Below are 12,508 nucleotides of genomic sequence, written 5' to 3' on the forward strand. Positions count from 1 at the left end.
ATCATAAGCTTCTTCTTCAAATGAAGCTTCTTTGGTACTGCCTGTTGCTGCTTGCATTCCAGACAGACTCTGAGAAATTATATTGACTTACTGAGTCAATATTTTATTCTGAGCCAATATGGCATTCAGAGTATCAATCTCAAGAACTCTTTTCTTCTGACTTGTCCCATTATTCACAGGATTTCTCTCAGAGGTGTACATGAATTGGTTATTTGCAACTATTTCAATGAGTTCCTGAGCTTCTGCAGGTGTCTTCTTCAGATGAAGAGATCCTCCAGCAGAGCTGTCCAATGACATCTTGGATAGTTCAGACAGACCATCATAGAAGATACCTATGATGCTCCATTCTGAAAGTATGTCAGAAGGACACCTTATGATCAATTGCTTGTATCTTTCCCAAGCTTCATAGAGGGATTCACCTTCCTTCTGTCTGAAGGTTTGGACTTCCACTCTAAGCTTGCTCAATTTTTGAGGTGGAAAGAACTTTGCCAAAAAGGCATTGACTAGCTTTTTCCAAGAGTTCAGGCTTTCTTTAGGTTGTGAATCTAACCATGTTCTAGCTCTGTCTCTTACAGCAAAGGGAAAAAGCATAAGCTTGTAGACCTCGGGATCAACCCCATTGGTCTTGACAGTGTCACAGATTTGCAAGAATTCAGCTAATAACTGATGAGGATCTTCCAATGGAAGTCCATGAAACTTGCAATTCTATTGTATCAGAGAAACTAAGTGAGGCTTAAGCTCAAAGTTGTTTGCTCTAATGGCAGGGATTGAGATGCTTCTCCCATAGAAGTCAGGAGTAGGTGCAGTAAAGTCACCAAGCACCTTCCTTGCATTGTTGGCATTGTTGTTGTTTTCGGCTGCCATGGCTTCTTCTTTTTTGAAAAGTTCTATTAGGTCCTCTACAGAGAGTTGTACTTTAGCTTCTCTTAGCTTTCTCTTCAAGGTTCTTTCAGGCTCAGGATCAGTTTTAACAAGAATGCCTTTGTCCTTGCTCCTGCTCATATGAAAAGAGAGGAGAAGAAAATATGGAATCCTCTATGTCACAGTATAGAGATTCTTTGAGGTGTCAGAGGTAAAGAAGAATAGAAGGAGAAGGTAGAGAAGAAAGAATTTGAAATTATCAAGAGGGATAGAGTTTGAATTGTACATTGAGGAGGAGTGTTAGTCCATAAATAGAAGGATGTGGGAAGATGGGAAGAATTTTTGAAAATAAAGTAAAAAGATTTTGAAATAATTAAGAGCAATTTTGAAAATTTGGTAAATGATTTTCGAAAACTAAGATTGGGAAAGAAATTAAGTGATTTTTGAAAAAGATTTTGAAATTAGAAATCACAAAGATATGATTGAAACTTAATTTTGAAAAAGATGTGATTGAAAAGACATGATTGAGAAGATATGATTGAGAATCAAATTTAAAAGAAGAAAGTTTTTAAAATTAAAGTTGATTACTTGACCAACAAGAAATTAAAAGATATGATTCTAGAATTAAAACTTTTGATCCTTTCTTAATAGGCAAGTAACAACTTGAAAATTTTGAATTAAATCACTAATTGTAGCAAGGATTTTCAAAAATAGTAATAAATAAAAAAATTGAAAAGAAATTGATTTTGAAAGATATGATTGAAAAGATATGATTTGGAAAAAATTTGATTTTGAAAAATTATGAAAATTTGAAAAAGATTTGAATTAAAAACAAAATCTTCCCTCTAGTGTCCTCTTGGCATTAAACGCCCAGAATGGCATCCATTCTGGCGTTTAACGCCCAAAATACTACCTTTTTGGGCATTTAACGCCTAGCCAGGTACCCTGGCTGGCGTTTAAACGCCAATTTTCCTTCTTCACTGGGCGTTTTGAATGCCCAGCTTTTTCTGTGTAATTCCTCTACTGAATGTTCTGAATCTTCAATTCTCTGTGTTATTGACTTGAAAAGACACAATTTAAAAAATTTTTTTTTTTGAATTTTTAATGATGGAAAACAATAAAAAAATGCAACTAAGATCAAATAAACAATGCATGCAAGACACCAAACTCAGAAGTTTGTATACTAAGGACTATAACAATTTAAAAATGCATGTAAGAAACAACAAAAACATAAAATAAGAGAAATTAAAGATCAGAGCACTGGAATCATCAAGAACAACTTGAAGATCAGTGAAGAACATATTGCATATATTCGAAAAATGCAAGAAGAATAAAGACATGCAATTGACACCAAACTTAAAAGTTGACACTTGACTCAAACAAGAAACATAAAATATTTTTTGGTTTTTATGATTTTATAAATTTTTTTATGATTATTCGAAAATTATATGGAAAAAGAGAAAAAGGACTTCAAAATTCTTAATGAGAATTCCAGGAATCATGCAATGTTAGTGAAGAACTGAAGATTGATGGTTTAGAGGTTATAGAAACTCTCGTTGTAAGTATAGTTACTAAACCAAGCAATCAACCTTTCTTACAAAAGTTTTGGGTGTCACAAGTAACAAACCCCTTTTAAAAATTGTTAACCTATTATTCAAACCTCGGGTCGTCTTCTCAAGGAACTGCAAGGAAGTATGTTCTTATTATTGGTTATGGAGGTTGTAAATTCGGGGTTGAGAGTGAAGAGTAGATATGACAAATAATTCAAATGGCAATCAAAATAAATAAATACTGTAAAGCAAGCTTTTGGCAAGGTAAGAGAAATTGGAAGTCCAACTTAGTTATCTCTCTCAACAATAATGAAAGTTGAATCTAAATTTCACTTAGTTAACCTTTACTAAAGTAAAGAAAAGTCACGGGACTAATTAGTTTGACCTTCGAATCCTATTTATTTCCTAAGAAAAAGTTGGGATTATTGAAGTTCAGTTCAATTAGCAAGATAGCGATTATCAGTTATGTTGAGTTTGATAATGTTGAGTTACTGATTTCTTAACCAATACCAAAAGGGAAAAAAGTAAAATTGTTGGAATAGAAATGTCTTCAGATCGGAAACAATGGTAACTCAAATTAAGGAGAAAGCAATCAATAACTGAAATACCTCAAATAATCATTAATTCAAATCATAACATGGAAAGGGTTCATAAGTCAAGTTGGCAACATTTATAGATACGAATAAAAGCATTAAAGTAAATATTAAACCTAGATCGAGAGTTACTCTTACAAACTAAGATAAGTCCTAAATCCTAATCCTAATCCTAAGAGAGAGAGGAGAGAACCTCTCTCAAACTAAATCTAAATCATGGAAAGTGAAAATTGGCGAGCTCTCTCTGGATGGATGCGTTCCCTCACTTTATAACCTGTGGTCTATGCCTTCTGGACTTGGATCTGGGCCAAAAAGGGCTTCAGAATTTGCTATGAGCGTTTTCTGTAATTTCTGGTGCGTGGCCTTTGTCACGCGTCCGCGTGGGTCACGCGGTCGCGTCATTCGGAGCATTTTCTTTCCACGCGGTCGCGTCAGTCATGCGGCCGCGTCGCTGCTGATTCGTGCTTGGCACGCGATCGCTTCGTCCATGCGATCACGTGGATGCCAGTTTCTTCAAAAGCTCTGTTTTGTGCTTTCCTTCCATTTTTGTATGTTTCCTTTTCCATCCCTTAAGTCATTCTGCCTTAGAAAATCTGAAACTACTCAACACACTAATCACGGCATCGAATGGAAATAAAGGTAATTAAAATAATTAATTTTAAAGCTTAGAAAACATGTTTTTCACATGCATCACATAATAAGGAAGTGAAAGTAAAACCATGCAATTAATATGAATAAGTGGGTGAAGGATTGAATAAATCACTCAAATTAAGCACAAAATATATCATAAAATTTGGGTTTATCAACCTCCCCACACTTAAACAATAGCATGTCCTCATGCTAAATCCAAGGTAAAAAGTAAGGTTAAAGTGGTGGAATGTTATGCAATGCAACCTATTCTAAATGCATCTACCTATATGAGTCATTTAATTCCGATTTATCCACTCATATATAAAGCTTACATATAGTCAAACTAATTCACATTCTTAAGGAGTCATATATATATATATATATATATATATATATATATATATATATATAGCTAACCCTTAAATAATAAAGCATTTTAGCAAATGAGATGGGAAAAAAATATTGTACAAACTTGCAAAACAATTAGTAAATTAAGCACAGATATATGTTGATGAGTTATTGAACCCTCACTGGAATTTGTGTTTACCCTCTAGTCATTCAGTGTTTATTGGGTTTATTCACTCTACTTTTCTTTTTATTCTTATTTTCTATAACTTTGTTCTTCATCTAACCAATCAACAATTATAGAGTACAGTCATACCAAAAGTCATGAGGTCTTTAATTAAGGTTGTAATGGGGCCAAGGTAAAGGTAGGGATATATGTATAAGGCTAAGTGAGCTAATAAGTGAATCCTTAATTAGACTAAGATCTCACCTAACATACATATTTAGTAGAACAAGCTTCTTTACCAATTTTCCCATATTATCCCACTTGTTGTTACATGCTCATGTTTCAATTTTATTTTTATCCCATGTACATTACTTTTATTTTGCTTTGAGGAGTTCTTTTGTATCCTCTTTTATTGAATGCTGAAAAATAATTTTTTTTTTTTACACATGGTAATTGAATCACTTTGATTTCTCATGAGCATGCTTCCAAAATTTTCTGAGTTATTTTATTTCTTTCAACTTTTCTACCTTTTGTTTCTATCATCCATGTTCCCAATAGGTTTCCTACATTTTAATCTATTCATAATTTTCTATCTTAAGCTAACCAAGGATTCAACTTGGGATTTTATTTTGTTTTTCTGCTTAAGGCTAGTAGTGTGGCTAAATAGAATAAAAGGGATTTTAAAGGCTCAAGGGGGCTAACAAGGGTGATGTGAAAGGTAGGTTATTTTGAGGTAAGTGAGCTAAAATCAAATGATGGCCTCAATCATTCTTTTGATATGTATCTATATTCTATAATTGGACATATAGATTAAAGCAAAGTAAAGAACATCAGAATAAAAAGAAGCGAAACACACAGGAATGAAATTATGGTTTGAATGCAACCATACAATTAAGTTCAATACTCACAAACTGTGTGTTCTCTAACTCAAGCATCATATATCATTCGTATATGTTATGCAGGTTTAGTTAAAAATTCCCATTATTCTCATAAAAAAATTATTTAGGGTAGCCTTTAAAGTTTTGATGTTCCTCCTTGATGAAATGTTGTCAACTTAACTATATGATGTAATGCTATATATACAAGGTTTATGGATTTAAATCTGTTATGTTCAATTTCCTAGCTTACTTCCTTTTTATATTTTTCAATTTAACTATGCTATCTTATGCTAAAAAGGGTAAACTATACTAATTAATCCACTAATAAGTCAGAATTGCAAACTAAACTAAATAACTAAAAATATGAACTAAAAATGCAAAATACAAAAATAGAGTAAAAATACATAAAAGCAGCAATGTATAAGTACTCAGAAAAAAAAGAAAAATACAGAAAAATATCCAAAATAAAAGAAAAAGAGATGTAGTGGTTCACCAAAATAAAACGCCAGAGATGGTGACCTCCCCACACTTAAAATGAAGCATCGTCCCTGATGCTCAGTCAAGCCGGGTGTGAAGGGGTGTCATCACTAGTAGGGATGGTAGCTGGAGGCTCTGTGGTGGTGGTGGGCTGAGGGTCTGGCTGCTGTAGAGGCGGTGCTGACGGATCAGGATCTCCGGATCTGCAGCCTCTATCTGATGCGTAACCTCCTGATGCGGGGCAGCCTGCTCTGTGTCTGCCTGCTGATGGGTCTCCTCCTGGAAGTGAGTTTCCTCCTCGTGCTCATCCTCCTCCTCCTCTGATGGCTCTGATGGAGTGTCGGGCTCAGAGGGGATGTCACCACCCTGTCGGATCATCAGCTTCAGATGCGAATAGCGTCACTGGCTGCGACACTCCAATCTCTCATACAGGCGCCGGTTACGCGCTCCATCTGATCAAGCTGTCGGAATAGGCGGTGCACGAGGCGGTATACGGGCTCAGAGGCAGGTGGAGGTGCAGTGGTGGCAGCAGGGGCAGCCGTGGATGAAGAGGGTCCAGCAGACGGTGGGGCTGTCTCATCAGCAGCAGTGAAGGGTGGTGGTCTGTAGCCCAAAGCTAGGAAGTTCCTGCTGTGAGGAATGATCTTCTTACAGTCCGCCGCTGGTGGTCTTTCATCAGCATCCTCCCATGGCACGTCAGCTCGACGGCCTAGCTGTGTAACCAGGTATGTAAAAGGGAGGGTGCCTCAAACGTGGACCCTGACCATATAATGCCGGATAAAGCGTGGCAGATAAAGGTCCTTACCCTCCAGCTCACACCATAGGAGGGTGATCATAGCAGCCGGGATCTCCGTCTCATGAATACTCGGCATCACATAATTGCTCAAGATCTGGTGCCATAACCGAGCCTCATCATTTAAGTACGCCCTCTTGATCCCTCTAGGCGTGGTGGTGTCTTGACCCATCTCCCAAGGAACAGTCGGGTCGAGAGCTATCCGTGCCTTTACAGCATCCCAATCAAACTGCATCAGGCGCATGTTCTCCTCAGCCTTTGAATAACCATCAGGCTGATCGGACTTGGCTGGGAGCTGGAGAATGTCCTCTATGGCCTCCTCAGTGACCAGAATTTGTTTTCCTCTCAGGTTTACTGCATCGAGGGTGGTGATGTAGTAGTTGCAGTAGAATTCCCGGACCCAAGATGCATTGACCTCTGTCAGTGTTCTCTCCAGAAAGAACCAGCCTCTCTGCTTGATTTGCTCAGTGGTGTACTGCTGGAGTGCTTCTGGAATCTTCAGAGTTCTCTCCAGGTATAGATTCCTGGAGTTTGCAAAAGCCAGGTACTTCAGCTCACAGTACCGGTTTGCAAATTTGATTGGATCATTTGCAGGGAGCAGCTGGTCAGCTTTTTCCTAATGTGTAAAGTTCTTCTCCCGCCATGAGGAATCATGCATGAGGGCAATGATGGACTGGGAGGAATCTCCTCTCTTGTGCTTGCCAGTAGCCTTGCCTTTTCCTTTCCTCTGTGAGGCAGACATCCTGAAAAATAGAAAACCAGGATATGGATAAAAATAGGGAAGCAAATAGGCAATTTAAACAAAGAAAACTCAAAGCGGCAAAGGAGAATAAGAATGAGGTAAATGAGTCAAGTAAATGTGCATTAAGGATTGTGTAGTAGTTTAAAATTTGGAAAAGAAGAATTTACAATCCAAAATGTATCAGAATTCAAGTTAAATAGAAAAATTGTCATTATGCCATGGTTAGAAAGTTAGAGGAAAGTGAAAAAAAATCAGAAAAGAGATTTTGAAAAAGGTTAGTATGGTTAGAATTTGAAAGAGGGGTTAGTAAATTAAAATTAGTAAAGCAGTAAAATGTGGGTTAAGGTAAGTGGCATAAAGAAAATATTTCATGTAACAAGGATTCACAGGTAGGAACTATAGTGACTCCTAACCAAACAAGGAAAATAGGGTGATGTTGATTCAAACAGATAAAAAGAAAGCAAGAATTGGAATCAGAATATCACAGATGCAGTTTATAAACCAGAAAATCAAAGAGGATAAGAAAGTCTGCCGTAGCATACATGAAATGGTTTAGTTAAAGCAGAGGACAACAGAGTTCAGATTGCCAAACCAAAACATGAATGAAAATAATTTACAAAAAATTTGGGCAGCATTCCGGCTAAAATTGGATTGTCCTGGAAAAATAAATAGCAAACAAGGCAGTTCATATGAATTGAAAAACTTGCTGCAGTTACCTATAATTAATAGAAACAGGAAAATTCAGAGTAACAAGCAGCAAAGGCAGGAAATCATAGCATATGAACAAGGTCACAGGAACAGCAGAATTGCAGTTTTGATAAAACAGAAGCATGAACAGTGCAAGTAAACAGACCTAGATCCACTAACCACAGCCTAAGCTACCTGACAACCTAAAAATCCACTACAGCATGCATATCTATCTATCCTAATTATGAACAGAAACAGAAAAAATTGCAAAATAACTACGAAGGACAGAAAGGCGGCGTTCATCGGAACCTGGTAGGCGTGAGGAGTAGAACAGGGTAAGAAAGCGGCTGGGTGGTGGCTGCGACGGCGTCCGGCGCGGTGGAGGGGCACGGCAGCGCGGTGGCGGCTGAGGGGGCAGTTTGGTCAGGGGAAAGGGAGGGGTAATGGGTGGAATAGGGGAGGGGGTAGGATAGGGGAGAGGGGGTGGCGCAGATGGGATGGTTGGCGGTGGTGGGTGGTGGTCCGCGGAGGGCAGTGGCGGAGAGGGGGGGGAGAGAGGAAGAAAGAAGAAGAAAGAAGGGGAGGGAGGAAGGGGGGCAGGGGCGGCGGCGTCTGGGTGGTGGTCGGGGTGGCAGCAATGGTGGCTGGGTGGTGGTTAAGAGAAGAAGAGGAAGAGAGGGAGAAGAGGGTTGGGGGGTCTGCGCGACTGAAAGGGTTCGCGTGGCTGGGGGGGTTATATTTTCAAATCCACGCGATCGCGTAGGGGACGCGGTCGCGTGGTGGGGGTGAAAATGGGAGTGACGCGATCGCGTGGGGCACGCGATCGCATGAGAGGGGTGGAAGAGGGGATGACGCGATCGCGTGGGTTGCGCGATCGCGTCGCTGGATATTGTGGTAAACGCACGACTCCAGCACCCTTTCCGCGCAACTCTCTGTCTCGTCCTAGGGTGTTGTGCAATCCATACGACGCGATCGCGTCGCTCACGCGGTCGCGTGGGATTGGTATTGGGTAAGTGACGCGATCGCATGGGGCATGCGATCGCGTGGGCCAATTTGTGCAAAACGCACAAGGGTCGCACGATTCCAGCCTAACTTTCTGGACGTTGGATAGTTACGCCGATCTCCAGGTCACGCGGCCGCGTGGATGACGCGGTCGCATGGGAAGTGTAGTTCGCCATGTGACGCGATCGCATGGGGCATGCGGTCGCGTCGTGCATCCCTTCTTTTTTTTTTTAACTGAATGCAGGATGCAATGCTTAATGTGAATGCTATACATGATTCCAGGTTTAATAAAATAAAAATAAAATTCAAAAACAAACAAAATGAAATAAAATCAAAATTGCAAAAGTAACGATCATACCATGGTGGGTTGTCTCCCACCTAGCACTTTTGGTTAAAGTCCTTAAGTTGGACATTGGAAGGGCTTCCTGTTATGGTGGCTTGTGTTTAAATTCATCCAGAAATCTCCACCAGTGCTTGGAATGCCAATAGCTTCCGGGGTCCCAAACTAGGCATGTAAAGCTTCTGAGCAGCTTCAAACAGATTGTTAGGCTCCCAGGGTGACAAACGTCAGAATAAACTCCAGGGTCCCAAGCCTTGCTTTTAAATCCGCCTCCGTCTTGATCTATATGTTTCCATCCGGGCGGTTTAAAAAGTAGAATCTCAGCATGGTGACCAAACGTTCTCCGTGATCCATGCAATTGAGCATGATACCAATCCGTGTACTTCGAGGTGAAGCGTGGAACCTTATTGAACCTTGTGCACCAGCTCTGAGTACGAGCCATTTCCCTCTTACTCTTAAAGCCGCAAAGAGCTCTAAGCTGGCCATCTGTTTCAAGTAAACCATATTCAAGTGAATAAGTAAAGTTAAAGGTTAAGGATTGTACCCACTTGAAGCTTGTATTAGGTGGTAATGGCCTTGGGATAGGTGTTTCTGGTGGTTCTGCAAGTTCTACTTCCTTGTGCTCTTCTGTGAATTCCTCCACTTCCTTGCAAGGTTCTACAATTGTATCTGTGTCCTGGTCAAAGTCTTCTATGTCTTCCTCATCACTTGAGTCATAGATTGGAGGTTGAGAGAAATCTACCTCCGCATCATCTTCATATTCACTTGGGAAAGATTCTTCGATCTCAGAGAATTCACTTGCGGATGCAAGTTCGTTACTAAGAGAAATTGACTTGTGACTATCATCATCAAGGGAATTTGTGTCTTGGGTTATTCCGTCTGATTCTTCATAAACAACTTGCCTTGGAGGTTGTACAATATCTTCCTTAGCATCAACTGTAGCGTCCTTGACGGAGTTCTCCTCAGTTCTGGATTCCCATGGAGGTTCAGCATCTCCTAGATCTTCAACCAACTCTTCTTCTTGAACAATGACAGCTTCTTCTACTTGTTCTAGTACGAATTCATTCTCTGTCTTGTCCACTGGAGTTTCTGGTATCTCCTTCATGCTACGCTCTTCGTTAGACTGTTCACATGGGGCTGTGGCTGATCCTTGTGTATTTGAGCGTCGAGAAACCCATTGAATTACTACTTGCTCCAGTTGTCGAACGGTTGTTTGAAATTTATTTACTGTTTCCTTTAGGCGAACCTCTGCTTCTTGGGTTGCCGGACTTGGACATGATACAAAGGAAAGTGGTGGTGACTGGGAGTGATTGGATCGGTACTGGGGTAAGGAAGGATCATATGGTGGCGAATGGTGAAGAGAAGCTTGTGAGTGTCGTGGTTCGAGGTTATGTTGAAAGGATGGTTTATATGCAGGGGGTGGGACTTGTTGGTAGTTACAAGGTTGTCCACCATATCTTTCAGCTGGGTATGCACGGTAGAATGGTCTTTGTCCAGGATATCTCGGAGGGTGTTACTGCCTAAAGGGTTGATTAGATCCTCTTGGCTCCATCCATCCTTGATTGGTCTGGCCTTGATACATATTCCTGCTGTAACTTCTATTTCCTTCAACAAAGTTAGAACCAAACTCAAAGCGAGAGGGGTGAGAATTCATGGTAGCAAATAAAGATGAAAAAGGAAAAACAAAAATAAAAAAACAAGCAAAAGAAAAATATTTACAATAACCAATAATAAGGCACACGTTAGCAGTTCCCCGGCAATGGCGCCATTTTGAAGAACTGAAGATTGATGGTTTAGAGGTTATAGAAACTCTCGTTGTAAGTATAGTTACTAAACCAAGCAATCAACCTTTCTTACAAAAGTTTTGGGTGTCACAAGTAACAAACCCCTTTTAAAAATTGTTAACCGAGTATTCAAACCTCGGGTCGTCTTCTCAAGGAACTGCAAGGAAGTATATTCTTATTATTGGTTATGGAGGTTGTAAATTCGGGGTTGAGAGTGAAGAGTAGATATGACAAATAATTCAAATGGCAATCAAAATAAATAAATACTGTAAAGTAAGCTTTTGTCAAGGTAAGAGAAATTGGAAGTCCAACTTAGTTATCTCTCTCAACAATAATGAAAGTTGAATCTAAATTCAACTTAGTTAACCTTTACTAAAGTAAAGGAAAGTCAAGGGACTAATTAGTTTGACCTTCGAATCCTATTTATTTCCTAAGAAAAAGTTGGGATTATTGAAGTTCAGTTCAATTAGCAAGATAGCGATTATCAGTTATGTTGAGTTTGATAATGTTGAGTTACTGATTTCTTAACCAATACCAAAAGGGGAAAAAGTAAAATTGTTTGAATAAAAATGTCTTCAGATCAGAAACAATGGTAACTCAAATTAAGGAGAAAGCAATCAATAACTGAAATACCTCAAATAATCATTAATTCAAATCATAACATGGAAAGGGTTCATAAGTCAAGTTGGCAACATTTATAGATACGAATAAAAGTATTAAAGTAAATATTAAACCTGGATCGAGAATTACTCTTACAAACTAAGAGAAGTCCTAAATCCTAATCCTAATCCTAAGAGAGAGAGGAGAGAACCTCTCTCAAACTAAATCTAAATCATAGAAAGTGAAAATTGGCGAGCTCTCTCTGGATGGATGCGTTCCCTCACTTTGTAACCTCTGGTATATGCCTTCTGGACTTGGATCTGGGCCAAAAAGGGCTTCAGAATTTGCTATGAGTATTTTCTGCAATTTCTGGTGCGTGGCCTCTGTCACGCGTCCGCGTGGGTCACGCGGTCGCGTCATTCGGAGCATTTCTTTTCCACGCGGTCGCGTCAGTCATGCGACCGCGTCATGTGTGTTCTGCTTAAGGCGCGCGGTCGCGTCAGTCATGCGGCCGCGTCGCTGCTGATTCGTGCTTGGCACGCGATCGCTTCGTCCATGCAATCGCGTGGATGCCAGTTTCTTTAAAAGCTCCATTTTGTTCTTTCCTTCCATTTTTGTATGTTTCCTTTTCCATCCCTTAAATCATTCTGCCTTAGAAAATCTGAAACTACTCAACACACTAATCACGACATCGAATGGAAATAAAGGTAATTAAAATAATTAATTTTAAAGCTTAGGAAACATGTTTTTCACATGCATCACATAATAAGGAAGGGAAAGTAAAACCATGCAATTAATATGAATAAGTGGGTGAAAGATTGAATAAATCACTCAAATTAAGCACAAAATATATCATAAAATATGGGTTTATCAGTTAGTCTAAAACTCCGGTCCAGGAATTAGACATGGCTTACTAGCCAGCCAAACTTTCAGTGAAAGCTTCGGTCCAAAACACTAGACATGGCCAATGGCCAGCCAAGCTTTAGCAAATCATTACTCTCAACAACAAAATTGATAGAAATCAACAAGCTCTTGTGATGATAAGTTGAAACCTCGGTCC

The 12,508-nt window shown here is 39.6% G+C and overlaps 1 non-coding gene across 1 annotated transcript; it reads left to right on the plus strand.

Annotated features, from left to right (window-relative positions):
• The first annotated feature begins 355 nt into the window (after positions 1-355).
• LOC148553836 (small nucleolar RNA R71) lies at positions 356-459 on the plus strand. Its single transcript, XR_015893750.1, has one exon. It is a non-coding gene; the product is annotated as a small nucleolar RNA R71 (small nucleolar RNA).
• The last annotated feature ends 12,049 nt before the right edge of the window (positions 460-12,508 follow it).

This window comes from Arachis ipaensis, chromosome B7 (genome assembly GCF_059453495.1).
Source record: "Arachis ipaensis isolate K30076 ecotype BB chromosome B7, ASM5945349v1, whole genome shotgun sequence".
Lineage (NCBI taxonomy): Eukaryota > Viridiplantae > Streptophyta > Magnoliopsida > Fabales > Fabaceae > Arachis > Arachis ipaensis.